Below are 15,019 nucleotides of genomic sequence, written 5' to 3'. Positions count from 1 at the left end.
AATAAAAAATTTAAACAGAAATGCCATGAACTGTCACCCATTGATATATATATATGAAATATGAAAGAATATAATTTAAAAATAGGAGTTTCCAAATATGAAATGACCGTTGGGCTTTTTTGACTACCCAGCGTTCACCAGCATTAACTATGGAATAATTAGGGGTTGGCGCGGCTGGTTAAAGATACTTAGGTTTTGAACAAAAGTAATGGTAAGGATTTACCCTTAAAAAATAACATGTCAAATAGAATGAAGTCCCAAAGAATTAATTTAACCTAATAAATAGTCTTAAAAAAAATTAGTAAAATTGGTTCTAGGAGGGTGTTTCTAGTAATTATAGTTACCCACCAGCCATTAAGCAAATCTTTGTCTTTTTTTGTCAACTTCTAATTGGTGAGAGTTGTATGGTGTCTTCTTTTTTCTTGAGGTCATGCTACAACTACGAATATTGATAATCTAAGAGAATCTAAGCAATGGTAAGCTCACTAGGTTGGGAAATTTGATCTAAACAGGGGGACAAGGAACAAGGAGGATCACGCTACTTAAAGGACACTAAAACGAGGTTATTAGGTGATGATCATCTACTTGAATGACTAGTAGGCAAGGTCCATCTTGAAGGTCAGTGCCCATCTAGTAACAAAGAAAGCCATGTCCAAGATCTACAAGAGGAGCATTATGATGAATATAAATGGTTGTGTCAATACTCCTAGCAAGGGGATTTGTCATTAGGAGGTGAAAAGAGTAGGGCCCTACTAATAGTGCAAGGAGCATTCCTCAAATGATCAAGTTTAGGCAAAATAAAAAGTGGTCCTTGAAGTTTATCATCATTTATTCCTACTTGATCATTTGAGGAATGCTCCTTGCACTATGTATGTATGTTTTCAGTGGATACATTACCATGATGTGTTATTCAGATTTTTATGACATTATTTCATGCTTTATCTAGATATGAGATGCATAATTTATTTGCAGTATTTCAGTATTTGTGATTTATGGCATTTTATGGATTATTGCTATGTACTGACATTTTACTTTATTTATGCAATGTGTAATTATATGTTGTGTGTCTACGAGTGTATTGGATGCAAGGAACGATTTTCCTTCACTTATTTCGATGAGACAGGGAACATCGCGATTCTCCTTCATCGATGTGTATGTCATGTTTTCTATATTGTATATATGCATGTGTGGTTCGGTGATGCAGGATATTGCAGGTACAAGTACCGGGTAGGTACGGGGTATAGTCTCCACTTGGCTTCACAGGTCTGAGCGTGCCTTATATTTTTCGATGGAAGTGGAGGAGATAGTAGTTGACCCTATTTTTCTCATTTACACTCGCGTGAGTATCGTCAGTTGGTCGTCTTGCCAGTTAGTTCGGCCTTCGTATTTTGTCGTTTGATCTTTTTATGAGTATTTGCTTGAGATTTGTTCAATTTGTGTGTTTTAGTGGATTTGATTAATTAATTAAAGTTTAAGAAGTTATCTCATAGTTGATTTATGTATGCATTGAGATTATAAATTTAATTAATTTAAAAGAAGTTATTAAATTAAGTTGCAAGCTGCATGATATTAGAAATATATTTTATTTAAATTTTAGAGGAAAAATAAATTAGATTAGTTGCATTTATTGTTTCCTAGAATTTTAAATAAATAAAAATAAATAAAAGAATAAATAAATAAATAAAAATTAATTAAAATTGAAGTATTGCTTTAATTTCTTTATTTAGAAAATTAATTAGAGTTGCCTGAGAAAAGAAAAGAAAGAAAAATGATTTTTAATTATTGCATGTTAACTTATCCTTGGTTAGAAAATTAGAAAATAAAATAAAATTGATTTTATTCTAAATTTAGGTTTTGGAGAAAAAAGATATTCAACCTAGAATTTTAGTTTAAAAAGGGGAATAGGTCTTTATTTTAGGGGACACGAGGGACACGGGAAACAGGTCGGGAATTTAGGTGAAGAAATTTATTGGAAGCTTGTTGAAAAGATTAGGGCTCTTCTACAAATTTCTTCCAGGAAAGCTATACTAGATTGGGTGGCTTCTTTTGATTGTGTTTTTTAAGAAAAAATTTCTATTTCTTTCATCTCTCTGAATGATGTGTGTATTAAGGTGTTTGTCAAATTTGAAATCCTGTCTGATTATTTCTTATTCTTGGCTAAAGTCCATTCATGATGTTAATTTCTAGTTTATGAAAAGAAATTATTTCCTGAGTGTTGTGGATTGGATTTTGAAAAAATTGGGAGTTTATTATGGCAAATTTTGCCAAGATTTTTATTATGCATGGAAATTGCAAGATTTGGGAGGAATGAGATTTTCCAAAGAAATCATTTCCTCTTGTTTGATTTTGTTTTGAGACTAGGCTATGGCAGTCTTTGTTTAATAATTGGATCTCTGTGAAATGGTTTATTAACTTTAGAAAATAAATTTAATTATTAATTAAATTTATTGGGATATATAAATCTTGGAAAATTAATTTATTTAATTTTAAAACAAAATATATATATATATATATATATATATATATATATATATATATATATATATATATATATTTTGTGAGAGAGAATTTTCATTAGTATTGGAAATTTATTTTTATTGTATTAGCAAAGGAAATTAAATAAATAAATAAAAAACCATCGGTAGTATGCTACCGGCGGTAGCACCTACTACCGTAAGGTAGCAGTGCTACCAGTGGTAGCATGTGCTACCGATGACGGCACGTGTTACCATGTAGGGAGCAGAAGGTCATAATTAAATTCGCCTTTTTCCCAGTTGTATTTCGTGTAAACCAAAATATGAAAATTTGAATTTCTATGTAGTTGTTTAATTTGATTCTTTTTAAAATATATATATATATATATGAGTTTATTTTATTATGGGCATTATATTATTTTTATCATTATTTTAATACTAAGAAAATTAATTTATGAGTTGATATATTATGGGCATTATATTATTTTTATACTAAGAAAATTAATTTATGAGTTGATATATTATGGGCATTATATTATTTTTAGCATTATTTTAATACTAAGAAAATTAATTTATGAGTTGATATATATAATGCCCATAATAAAATAAACTTATATATATATATATATATATATATATATATATATATATATATATATATATATATATATATATATATATATATATATATATATATATATAATTCAATTTATAGCATGGGTGTTTTCAAAAAAACTTATAATTTTTAGATTTTATATTTGTGTTTGGAAATATATTAGGAGGTTAATTCATATGTGAATTTATTGGACAAAAGACAAAATTGATCATTTGATATAGTTGTAATTCTTATTGTTTGGAAACTCTTTAATTGCAAGTTATTTATGCATTTGGCTATTTTAAGAAAAGATTGTCTGTATTAGGGTCTTGTGTAAATGGTGTTTGTAGTCAAGCTTAATTCCGTTGCAATTCTGGTTGAGTTGTCATTGTGTCCTATGTTATTATATCTCCTTGGTCAGGTGTTGTTGTATAACCTTATTGATGTGAGTCATTGTATGTTTTGTCCAAATGGTCAATCTTGGGTTAGTGATTGTGTATCCTTCACCTGTGGTTTGTCAGGATTAGTTATGGTTGTTTGTTTCGCCATAGAGTTCTCGTAGAGAGACCTTTCCTGTTAGTGTCCTATGAGAGAGAGTGGCTTTCGAGCGGGGGTCGTGCCCGAAGTGGATGACAGGATAACCCGTCGAAAGTTAGTTAAGAAGTGATAACCTAATAATTGATAAGGGGGTGGGTAGAATAAATATTAATTAAGATAATGTACCTCGTGCATAGGTGTAGTGCTTGTGCAGGGCTCATAATGTTACGAAAAGGCTTGGAATGGCAAACTTACCACCTTGTCTCCATGAAAGGATTGGTAGGGTCCGCATGAGACTTGGTTGGAGCCGGAAGCCGAGAGAGGTTACTAGGGCAAAGAGTCAGGACTTAGGAGGCCTACCATGGTAACCATCAAGCTATGCGATGACACTCTCTCCTTAGAGTCACTAGTGTGTTGTGGGTTGAGTCACATGGATGTTTGCGGAGTCATGTAGTTCTTTTGTACTTGTCTTATTTTGCTTGCTTGAGGGTTTTCTACTATCTCCTAGCACAATGGGGTGGTTCCATTTTGGGATCACATGGTCCGGTGGTAGTGTCACTTCCCATCGGATGTTCTAGATTGTATCTTCAAGCGAGGAAAGGCTTCGCTGGTGTTTCTTGGTTCGTGGTTCATGTACTAGCTCATGTTCGTGATCATTGTTCAGTTGAGACCTTGTGGTCATTGTATCAACTTTTATGTAACCTTGATATTGTAACTTTGTAATCTATGGCATTTTTGGAAGCCATGTAATTATGGATATTGTAATATTATGTCAGTGGAATGTATGTTAATTCAGTTGCTTGATCTTATGTATAAATGATTTATGGAAGCATTGAATGCATGGGAATACTTGATTCTTTCATTATGGAATTTAGATGTATGTGTAGTTTTGAACTTAAGCATTTACTTTATCTAATTAAATGGACAATTGGATTAACCATGGTGTTAATATAATCTATGATTAATCTTCGTTGGTAACCCTTAGGAAATCATGCATGTTAGTCTTCCGTTGTGTTATTAAACGTGCAATGGTTATAATTAATGCACTTAATCTTTTTAAAAAAATTATTTCACCCTTTAGTTGCCTAGTTGTGTTGTTTTCCTTTAGGGTTCCTGGCGGGGCATTACACAAAGCATGAATCTACAATGACTGATCAAGGAAGGGGTTCCACATATATATATTCAATGAAAGTGTTAGCCCGAGGTTAATAACACGAATCAAATGAACAACTAATCATACATAAGAATCAATGTGTAATCGACATTCACTAATACACGCATCAAGCATAATAATTGAGTATAACATCACAACATGGTATATCAACCATTCAAGTAAGCCACTAAAAAGTCAACCAAGGTCAAACTGGATTTTAAAAGTCCGATTAGGGCAGGGGTACTACAATGTTTATTCGTTAAACTATGTTGGGGATATGATTTATCACGATGAGAAGAATTTTCAAGGACTAACCCATTCAACAACAAAAGGTTTATGGATGTGATGACACGAGTTCCTAACTTGTAGCTAAAAAGATTACAACAACAGTGATATTCTTGTGGCAGAAGAGAATGAAGTAATATTGATATTCTTACAACCAAGTGAAACATGGATTCCAAAAACATGTGAATGAGCATTGAGTTGCCTATCAAATAGATGCATAAGACTCCTTTTGTCAATAGATGATTGCAACATTTAGAACTCTTCTCTTACAATCATTTATAATGTTGTTTTGTTGCACACATGTCTTCATAATTGGGTCTCCTTTATGATGATAGTTGAATATCAATTAGGACTTTGTTTTTATCTCACAGTGATGTCCTTCTAGCAAATAATCATTTCCTTGATTAACAAGGATGAGTGATAGACTTAGCATTATTAGTTTAAATCAGTTAGACTAGTTGTCTATAAATGTTACGAGGAACAATAGTTCAATGGACTAATCATTTTGTATATTTCTTTGTTTTCTAGTTTAGTATCAATATATCAGCAAGTTCTTTTTTTATGAGTGATTTCATATAAAGTGTTAAACGTAGTATATTGCTTGGCATAATGAGTGTACATATCCAAATAGGGTCCACTTTACATATTGTGTTATTTTGTTGCTTGATTTGATTAATGTTACTACATTTTGGTTGTTAGTCATTGTATTCAATTGTTATTCAAGCATAAGTTGTTTGTTCATGTACCATTTTTTATTTGATAGTCTACATATATATAATATAATACTTTGATATATAGAATATATATTAAGGACCTACGCATTATAGAGAAATTTGAGATGGAGTGAAAGGGGCAGAGCAAATTTTCACAGGGCGCGGATGATGTGAAGGCTAGTTCCAGGGGGGGTGAAGAGCACAATTGCGAAGACTTGGAATACATCCAAACTATTGATGTCTCCGTGGAGATCGAGGGGGATGTGGAATTCCTCAAGAACTTGGCAATAATTTGCAGATTCATAGGAGCCAGAGCATATCATAAAAGGATTACCAAATGGATCGAGGATACTTGGCAAACCCCTTAGATCACCAAATTCCTGCCCCAAGGGTTTTTCATTTTCATTTTTTGCATTTGAAGAAGAGCGCTAGAAATTTTTGGAGGGAGGCATTTGGTTTATGGATGCTAAACCATTATAGATCCAACGATGGTATATGAACTTCAATCTGCTCAAAACTGACCCATATGAAAAACCAATATGGATTCGGCTAAATAATTTACCAATGGAATACTAGATTGAGGAACCACTGGAAAAGATCAGGAGGTTTCTAGGCACGTTGATGGAGATAGATGCGAACATAGCGCAAGGCGAATCTTATTCATATGTGAGATGTAAGTAGCAATGGTTAGGAAAATTTCGTCGAAGATCAGGCTTCATGCGTAGGGGGAGGACTAGATCCAATTGGTTGAGATTGAGGAGCAAAAATTCTTTTGCTTGAATTGTCAAAAATGAAATCACTCAACAAGTAGTTGTTGGATCCCTAAGAAAGAGAAGAAAGAATGGAGGCCTAAACAAAAGGACAGTCATGAAGACCATGAGAAAGCACTTCCCCTGCCACTCCTCTGAAGGCGGCCGTACAGAACAAAAATACTAAAACATTGGTTGACAATAATGCGGGAATATTAGACTGCGAGGATGGAATCGCTCACAATTTACAAATGGAGAGAGAGGAATTGTCGGATGTGGAGATGGAAGGGGATGAACTCGGAATAACTGAAAGACAAAGTATTGGACAATCGTTGATAGCGAGCACAAATAGAGTGAAATTATGTAGGGGCAGGAAATCAAACAAAATCAAAAGGGAAGAGGAGGCCACAGAGAAGGGTTTTCTGAGTGTTTCAGAGTTTCTCAAAATGAAAAGTACAAAGGGAGCCAAGATCTCCCTTGGGAAACAATGAAGATCTCCACGTGGAATGTCAAGGGCATAATGGCCCCTAACAAACGTCGGATGTTAAAATGACATATGGGAAAATTAGACAGTGGCATAGTTATGCTTTAGGAAACGAAATGTAACAAGGAGGAGGGAGACAGGTTCGTGAGCTTTCGTAGAGAATGGCAAGGTTTTTTCCAAGTGGCAACTGGTCAGGCTGGTGGCTTAGGGGTTTTGTGGAAGTCGACTTCCATTGAGTTGGAAGTCCTAGAAGGTGGTAACAATTGGATAAGGTGTAAGGCGAGCAGCAGATTCAATCAATGTGACTTCGACCTGTGGAATATATATGGGCCCACTCAATCCCAAGACAAAAGGAACCTATGGGATGAGATTTATTAGGTGGCATAAGCCAATGGCAATAAAAGAATAATAATGTGCGGTGATTTCAATGTGATACTAGATCTAACAGAAAAAAAAATGGAGGAGTGAGAAAAATCACAAAAGACATTTTAGATTTTAGGGATTTTGTGCAGAAAATAGAAGTATACGACTGCAAGTTGTCAGAAGGTTGGTTTACCTACACCAATAGAAGGAAAGGCTTCTCCAACATTGTAGAGCGACTGGATAGGTTTTTGGTGGGGATCAATTGGTTGCGGGAAGGAATCCAAATAACCTCAAAAGTACTACCATTAAGCATCTCAGATCATTATTCAGTACAACTGGCTATTGGCGAACTAACACGTGGAGGTAGTGGCTATTTCAAATTCCATAATATGTACTGGAGAGACAAATCACTTATGGAGCGACTAGAAGATTGGTGGAACCAATGCAACCATGTAAAAGGTATGTCTAGCTATTGTTTTCTAAAAAAGATTTCATTTATCAAGGATAAACTTAAAGTAAGGAACAAAACTATTTTCAAGAATATCTTTTTGGAAAAAGAAAGATTGGAAGTGGATTTAGAAGCCTTAAACAAGAAGGTATTGGAGGAGGGCATGAATGAGGCTGATTTTTGTAAGGAAAAAGAGTTAAAAGAAATGTTGGCAGAAGTTTTAGCCAAGGAAGAGATTTATTGGAGAGATAAGGCTGGGGAATTATGGATCAATGAAGGAGATAAAAACACCAAATTTTTCCATGCTTCAATCAAAGATAGGAGGGCACAAAATCTGATAAGTGAAATAGATTCAGGACAAGGTGCTTGCCTAAGAGATAGAGAGAGCATTGGACATGTTGCGGCAAAATTCTTTGAGAAGCTATTGAGCTTAGAAGAAAGGACTAATGAAAATATTAGAGAGTAGATGTTGGAGGATATCCTCAGGTTGATAACACAAGAGGACAACTTGATGTTGATGGCACCCTTCAATGAGGAAGAGGTCAGGTCTGTTGTGTTTAGCCTCAACCCAGATAAGGCCCTAGGACCAGATGACTTTCAAGCGAGATTTTTTCAGAATTGTTGGGAATTCATGAAATTGGATTGTGTAAAATTGTTGAGAAGGTCAGAACTAAAGGTAAATTTGTCAAGGAATTCAATAACACAGTGATAACCATTATTCTCAAGAAGGTTAATTTGAAGTCTTTTGAAGATTACGGGCCCATCGCTCTGTGTAACACAATTTATAAGATCATTACTAAGGCCATTGGTAATAGACTAAAGAGGCAGTTACCAAAGTTGATTTCACCAAAACAAAATGGTTTTACGCTAGGGAGGGAGATCACTGACAACATCATTCTGGCAACTGAAACCATCCACTCCATTGTCACCGAAAGGAAAAAGGCAATGGCAGTTAAGCTCGACATATCAAAGGCATATGACAAAGTAAGATGGGATTTTTTAATAGGCATCTTGGGAAGAATGGGCTTCGTGAGCAACTAGATCAAAATGATTGAATTTTGTATCAGTACCCCTCACTTTTCAATTATTGTCAATGATGCTCTATACGGTTTTTTGAAGAGCCACAATGGATTAAGACAGGGCGATCTATTTTCGCCTTTCCTTTTTGTCCTCATGGTCGAATAATTGAGTAGGCATATTGCCAAACTACGAAGGGAAGTGGTATGGAGGGGGATATCTATCCACGAGGAGCTGAAACCTGTCTCACACTCCCAATTCGCGGACAACACAATGTTGTTTAGTGAGGCCTCAGTTAGGGAGGTCGAGGTGATCAAGGATGCTCTGGGTCGGTATGCATGTGCAGCAGGTCAGCACATAAATGTGAAGAAGACAAAACTGTTCTTCTTTAACACAAAGAAGGCCACTCAGAGGAGAATTGTGAATATGGTGGGTTGGCAGATTGGTAAGTTGTCAGTTAAGTATTTGGGGGTCCCATTGTTCTTAGGGGTAGCTAAATCAGAATTATGGGAGGATCTAATCTTGAAGTGCAAAAATAAAATAGAATTGTGGAAACATAAATGGCTTTTGTTTCTAGGGAGAATACAACTTATCAAATATGTGATGGCAGTAATGTTGGCAATTGACACTCATTTGATTGGTTTCAACATGTTGTCATTGATGGCAACATGTTCCGGCTTTCATATTTTGGTTTGGTTGTTTACCGACAGACACTTCACCGGCACCGGCATCGGCAAGTATCTTCACCGATAGGATGAATTCTTTGTGTATCGGCATTGCAGGCCGACAAGACTTCATCAGGTTATCGGTATTAAAGGCTAACATCATTTGGGAGATCCGGAAATCAACAATTGATTTTGATATTTATGTAAATATGTAATTGAGCCAACATGTATATTCACTTTGTAATTATTTATGTAAGCCAACATAAGGCATGAAGGATTGTAAGGGTATATAGGTCAGTTGATTAGATCATTTTGATATATATAAGATGTGTTGAGAGATATGGAATGTTGTAATGCGAAGATAATGTAAGAGGTTATTCCGGTAAGGGTTTAGGGTTTCAGACCGAAACAGACAGAGCTTAATTGGAATTATATTTAGGCATAGAAGATGCTATCATTGCAGTTCACTCATTTTTCCGGATTGTAGTCTGGATTTGTATGTAGTCAGTGAGACTCTTTTTGTGATGAGCAATGTGCTCTAGGCTGTAAGCCTTCCTGCAAGTGCAGGCCCCCATATTTTGTAATATCTTTTCATATGGACAGTGGATTGTTATTGTGGGTCACAAATTCCACCATGGTTTTTCCTCTTTTAGGTTTTCCACATATAATTCTTTGTGTGATGGTATTCATTTATGTGATTGGCTTATTGATTGCTTTACTTCTTTCAATCTTATATGTACCGGTATACCTGTCGGTGAATGCATGTTTTAATAAGGTTAAAATTGATTATTCTGGTAGAACACTGTTTCACCCCCCCCCCCCCCCTTCTCAATGCTCTTGGATTCCAACAAGTAATGCCAATTTACGCCATGTCAGTTTTCAAACTATCCAGTAAGGCTCTACAGGCATTGGAAAGTTTTCTAAGGAAGTTTTTGTGGGAAGGAACTAATCAAGCAAAGAAAATCCTGCTTCTCAACTAGGATTTGGTGTGCGAATCAAAATCAAACGGGGGAGCAGGGCTGAGACAAATGGAAATGCAGAACTTGTCTTTGGGGGCAAAACTCATATGGAAGATGTATAGGATGCCCGATAAGATATGGTGTAAACTAATGTAGAAAAAATGTTTGGACAATGATGATCACAACAAAATTCTAACTTGTAGTAACACCAATGGTAGTTCTGCGATATGGAAATTTATGAGAGAATGCAGACCTATCATTGTGGACCACTTAACTTGGAAAATTGGAGACGGGAAACATGCTAAATTCTAATTTGACTCCTGGGATGGACACAAAAGTTTAAGTTATGTTTTTGGCCAGTCGGATTGGATGACGGAGGTAGAGGCTGAATATGGGGAGTTTGTAGCTAATTATGTCAAAGAATCTCACCTGGGAAGCAACATCTTTGAGTGGATCCCTATTTCAGGGGTGAATATAACAAGCGAAGACAAAAGAAGACTAAAATAAATTTTAAAGAGTAGAAGAATTATGCTTTGATAGGTACCAGATAAAATAGTATGGTGTGTTGCTCGGACCAGGGAATATTCAACCAGAACAAGGTATCAGATTTAATGACTCGAGGTGGAGGACAATGAGTGGCCATCCCATCTCTGTTGGGATAAGATGGTTGCCCCTAGGGCGGGAGCCTTTTTATGGATGATACTTCATGAAAGGATTCTAATCGGGGAAAGATTGAAAACTTACGATATTTTTGGGCCATTGTTATGTGTAATGTGCAAACAAAATGAGGAAACAACGAATCTTTTTCTTTATGAATGCCCCTTTGCAAAACAATGTTGGAATTGGTTATGTTAGAGCTTAGATTGGTTCTCTGCAATAGATGATTGTCTTGGGAATTGTATCAAAAGGTGGTCGAGGTTGCATAAGAAGTCTGTTTGGGGGGCACTATGGAAGATTGATCCATCCTTTTTAGTATGGCAGATATGGAAAGAATGGAATAGAAGAATTTTTTAAGAAAATGATCTACCTGTAGAAAAGATCATTGATAAAATTAAGGCGGGAATAAGTGAAGTAGCCAATGCAAAGGCATATAGCAGGAGAATAGAGTACATAGTTGAATGGGACAAGAAAATCCAAAAAGATTGGGGAACTTTAAAACCCCCCAATATCAACATCATATACAAGGGGGTTAAAAGGTCCCAGGCTGCGTGGAAGGCTCCAGGAGAGGGGTGGCTTAAGATAAACTTCTATGGGGCAATGAAAGGGAATCTAGGTACTGCAGGATATGGATGTATAGTCAGAGATGACTACGGTTAGATGATCTTCAGTTTATGTGGAAATTTGGGAATAGCCACCAACAATGAAGCGGAAGCTTTGGCACTCGCTAGAGGGCTGAGACAATGCTGAGAGAAGGGTTTGAACTCGACATTGATAGAAGGTGATGCTCATATACTTATTAATGCCATCAAGAAAGGTGCCACACCCAATTGGAGAATACAGAGGATCTTGATGGACATTTTGGACACTTTAAATAAATTTCCCAACTACGAGGTCAGACATGTTTTCAGGGAGGCGAATAAGGTTGTCGATTACATGGCAAACATGGGTACAACTTTGAGGACAAAGGAGGAGCAGAATTTTGATGCAATCTTGAGTGATGATTTGAAACAGATTTTAGAGGACAATTATGATGCCTCATGTAGAAGGAAGAAAGAAGAGATCCGATAGAAGTTGATTGAATCAAAGTACTTTTATGAGTTCCAAACCACGATTTAGATCCAGTCTGGCTGAGGTAGATCGTGATAGGTGACTAAAGGCTCTGACTATTGAGAATGAGGTGACATTTGGAGAATGTGGTAGGAGATAAGGTCACTTCAAATTTGAGGATGGATTTGGGTTTCACGGGGAATTGGATTTCTTTCTCTTTTAGATAGAGCTCGTTGTTCGATAATGACAAGAGCTCTGCAATTTGAAAATAGAAGGATTGGGGAGTGTTTTTTGAGATTCTTGCTATTTTGAGAGATATCATGTGGCACGGTTATAAATAAGAGGGCAGATCGAGCATTGATAGTGGTGTGGGATTAAGGTAAAATGGTCCATCACTTTGGATTAAGCTGCCAATGTGTGGAGGAGACATTCCAACAGCAATGCAGGAGGCTATTCCACTTAGACGAGCTCACTTGGGATGCACTCTAGCACTTGGCTAGGGGCATATTGGGTGGTGAAAGACACTAGTGTGATGGATTCGTTTATAAGGTGGTTTTGTGCCCAATGGTCGACATACTGGATTCCAAAGAAGTCTGCATCCAAATGATCGACGACTTTGTGAGATCGATCGATGGGCAAGCGGTGGTGAGCGCAATTCTGGATCTGGATTCGGGCAGTTGGACTAGTGTTCTTGATGTTTATTTCAACCTAGATCACTACATTCTGGAGCCACAGGATGAGGAGTCTAATTTTGAAGACGAGGAGGCTAGGGAGGCCAAGGTCGTGCGAGAGAGGAAGAGGAATTTCATGGCTGAGGCGTGGGAGGTGTTCTAGGTGGGTGTCAGGGACTAAGACTTGGGGCCCTTTAGGAGATTCCTGAACTCGAATGATAATTGGATTAATGTGTCCTTGACTATGAATGTAGTGGACATTGGAGAAAGGTTGGCCGCGATTTTCCTACAATATATCTTTTCTAGAAAGTGATTTGATGTGATTGGGGTCATATCATACAACCTAGTCTAGAATAACATTTGCAACCTAGTGCTTGATACACAATCTAGTTTATTGGCAATGTGACCATCTTATCTCATACATGTCACTAAAAATGGGTTGTGTTGAAAATAATAATGGGGTCTATTGTAAGATAGGGAAATGCCCATTGACCTCCTCAATGATAATCTAGCCCCCAGATTTTATATAGATCTAAAAATATACTCAACAAGAGCATGTTTCTAATCAACTGAGAATAAGACTAACACATCTAAATTTGGATGAATTTTGAATGTTTTCATTGTGATTCATATTGATTCTTAATGTCAGTTTTTTATGATCCTAATGAACTAGGAAATTCCCTTAAATACATGTTCCTAGATAAGCACTTGTGATTTTTGTCATGCAAGCTCATGGGATAGCAGTTATATTCTAGAAAGATTATCCCAAGGGGAAAAAAATGATTTTTTTTTATAGTGAACTAGGCCACATCTTAGTCCTGGGTAGGTGAAGGCTCTAAATGGAGAGTAATCTAGACCAAAGGAAACATAGGAAGTTAGCTAGTGGGTTCAAGGATAATAGCTGATTTGTGAGGCAAATAAATTATGTCGAGTCTCATGTTAATGTATTTGTGGCATCCATGCAATATGATGCAAAAGAAAGGTTTAAAAGTGCATGGTATTCATTTTTATCTCTTCAAGATACTAACTTGGCTTTGAAAGTTCTAAATTAAATAAAAAATGGTCTATGTTATTCACTTGCTAATGTTGGAGCAAATTAGATTTATTATATGGGCATGTGTAGGATCATGGTGGGCCAAAACAGACCCTTAAGTGACAATGAAATTTCAGAAAAACGGAGTTAGGTAACTTGAAGTAAAAATTTGATTAAGTTTTGAATATTATTTCAAAAACATGTAAGAACAATCCGTAGAAAAGTGAATGCAGTTTCTAAGCTACTAATTGTTTTCTCGAAGAAAAAAAAACTATTTGATAAATTTTTGAAATTTCAATGTAGTAGTACAAAAATTTCAGGAAAAAGATAAGTAGGTGTATGTCTGACCACCCTAACCACAATCAAATCATAATTTTTTTATAAGATTTTAAATACAAGTAGTAGACTCGTGTCCGGATGTGACACATATTGTTTTGTAATTTTTTTTGAAGTAAATAGTTAATTATGTTTTTTTTACTACAACTTTTTGAAAATATAAAAACTTGTATGTTTGACCACCTTAACTTGGTCAAAACTTCATGAAATTCAAAAAAAAAATTATTCTATAGTAGGCGAAGGATAATGTGACGCATGTTTTGGTTTCAAAAAATGTGATACCATTTGAAAGTTATGGATGTTTTTCAATCAACCTATCACTCAAGACTTTAGTTAGAATTCAATTAGAAAATTAATAATAATTATCTATTAAAGTCAAAATAAGGCAAACCTTATATTGTTGGAAAACTGAGAATGTCCTAAAAAATCCCTTTTTGTTTCATCAATTTTGGCTAAAAAAAAGTCGTATGCCACCAAAGTGAAGTCTAGAAAAGCAAGGAACACAAAAAAACACGTTTTTTCTGTTGACTTTCCAGGTTTGGCATTTCCGAGCCAAATCCCAATGCAATCCCAAGCCAAATACCAAGGTTTCAAATTTTTGTCAGAGAAATTGGATATCCAATTTTTATAATTTTAATAATTTTTTATAAATATAATTAATAATATTTAGTATATCATTATATCTTGTATAGTATTAATATATTAATATATAACATATAATATATATTAATATTATAATATTATAATATATATTAATATTATAATATTATAATATATATTAATAATAAAAGATATTAGATGTCAGATAATATCTGAGATTAGATACCTTC

Source organism: Cryptomeria japonica, chromosome 11 (assembly GCF_030272615.1).
Source record: "Cryptomeria japonica chromosome 11, Sugi_1.0, whole genome shotgun sequence".
NCBI classification, from domain to species: domain Eukaryota; kingdom Viridiplantae; phylum Streptophyta; class Pinopsida; order Cupressales; family Cupressaceae; genus Cryptomeria; species Cryptomeria japonica.
This window is presented reverse-complemented; position numbering follows the sequence as displayed.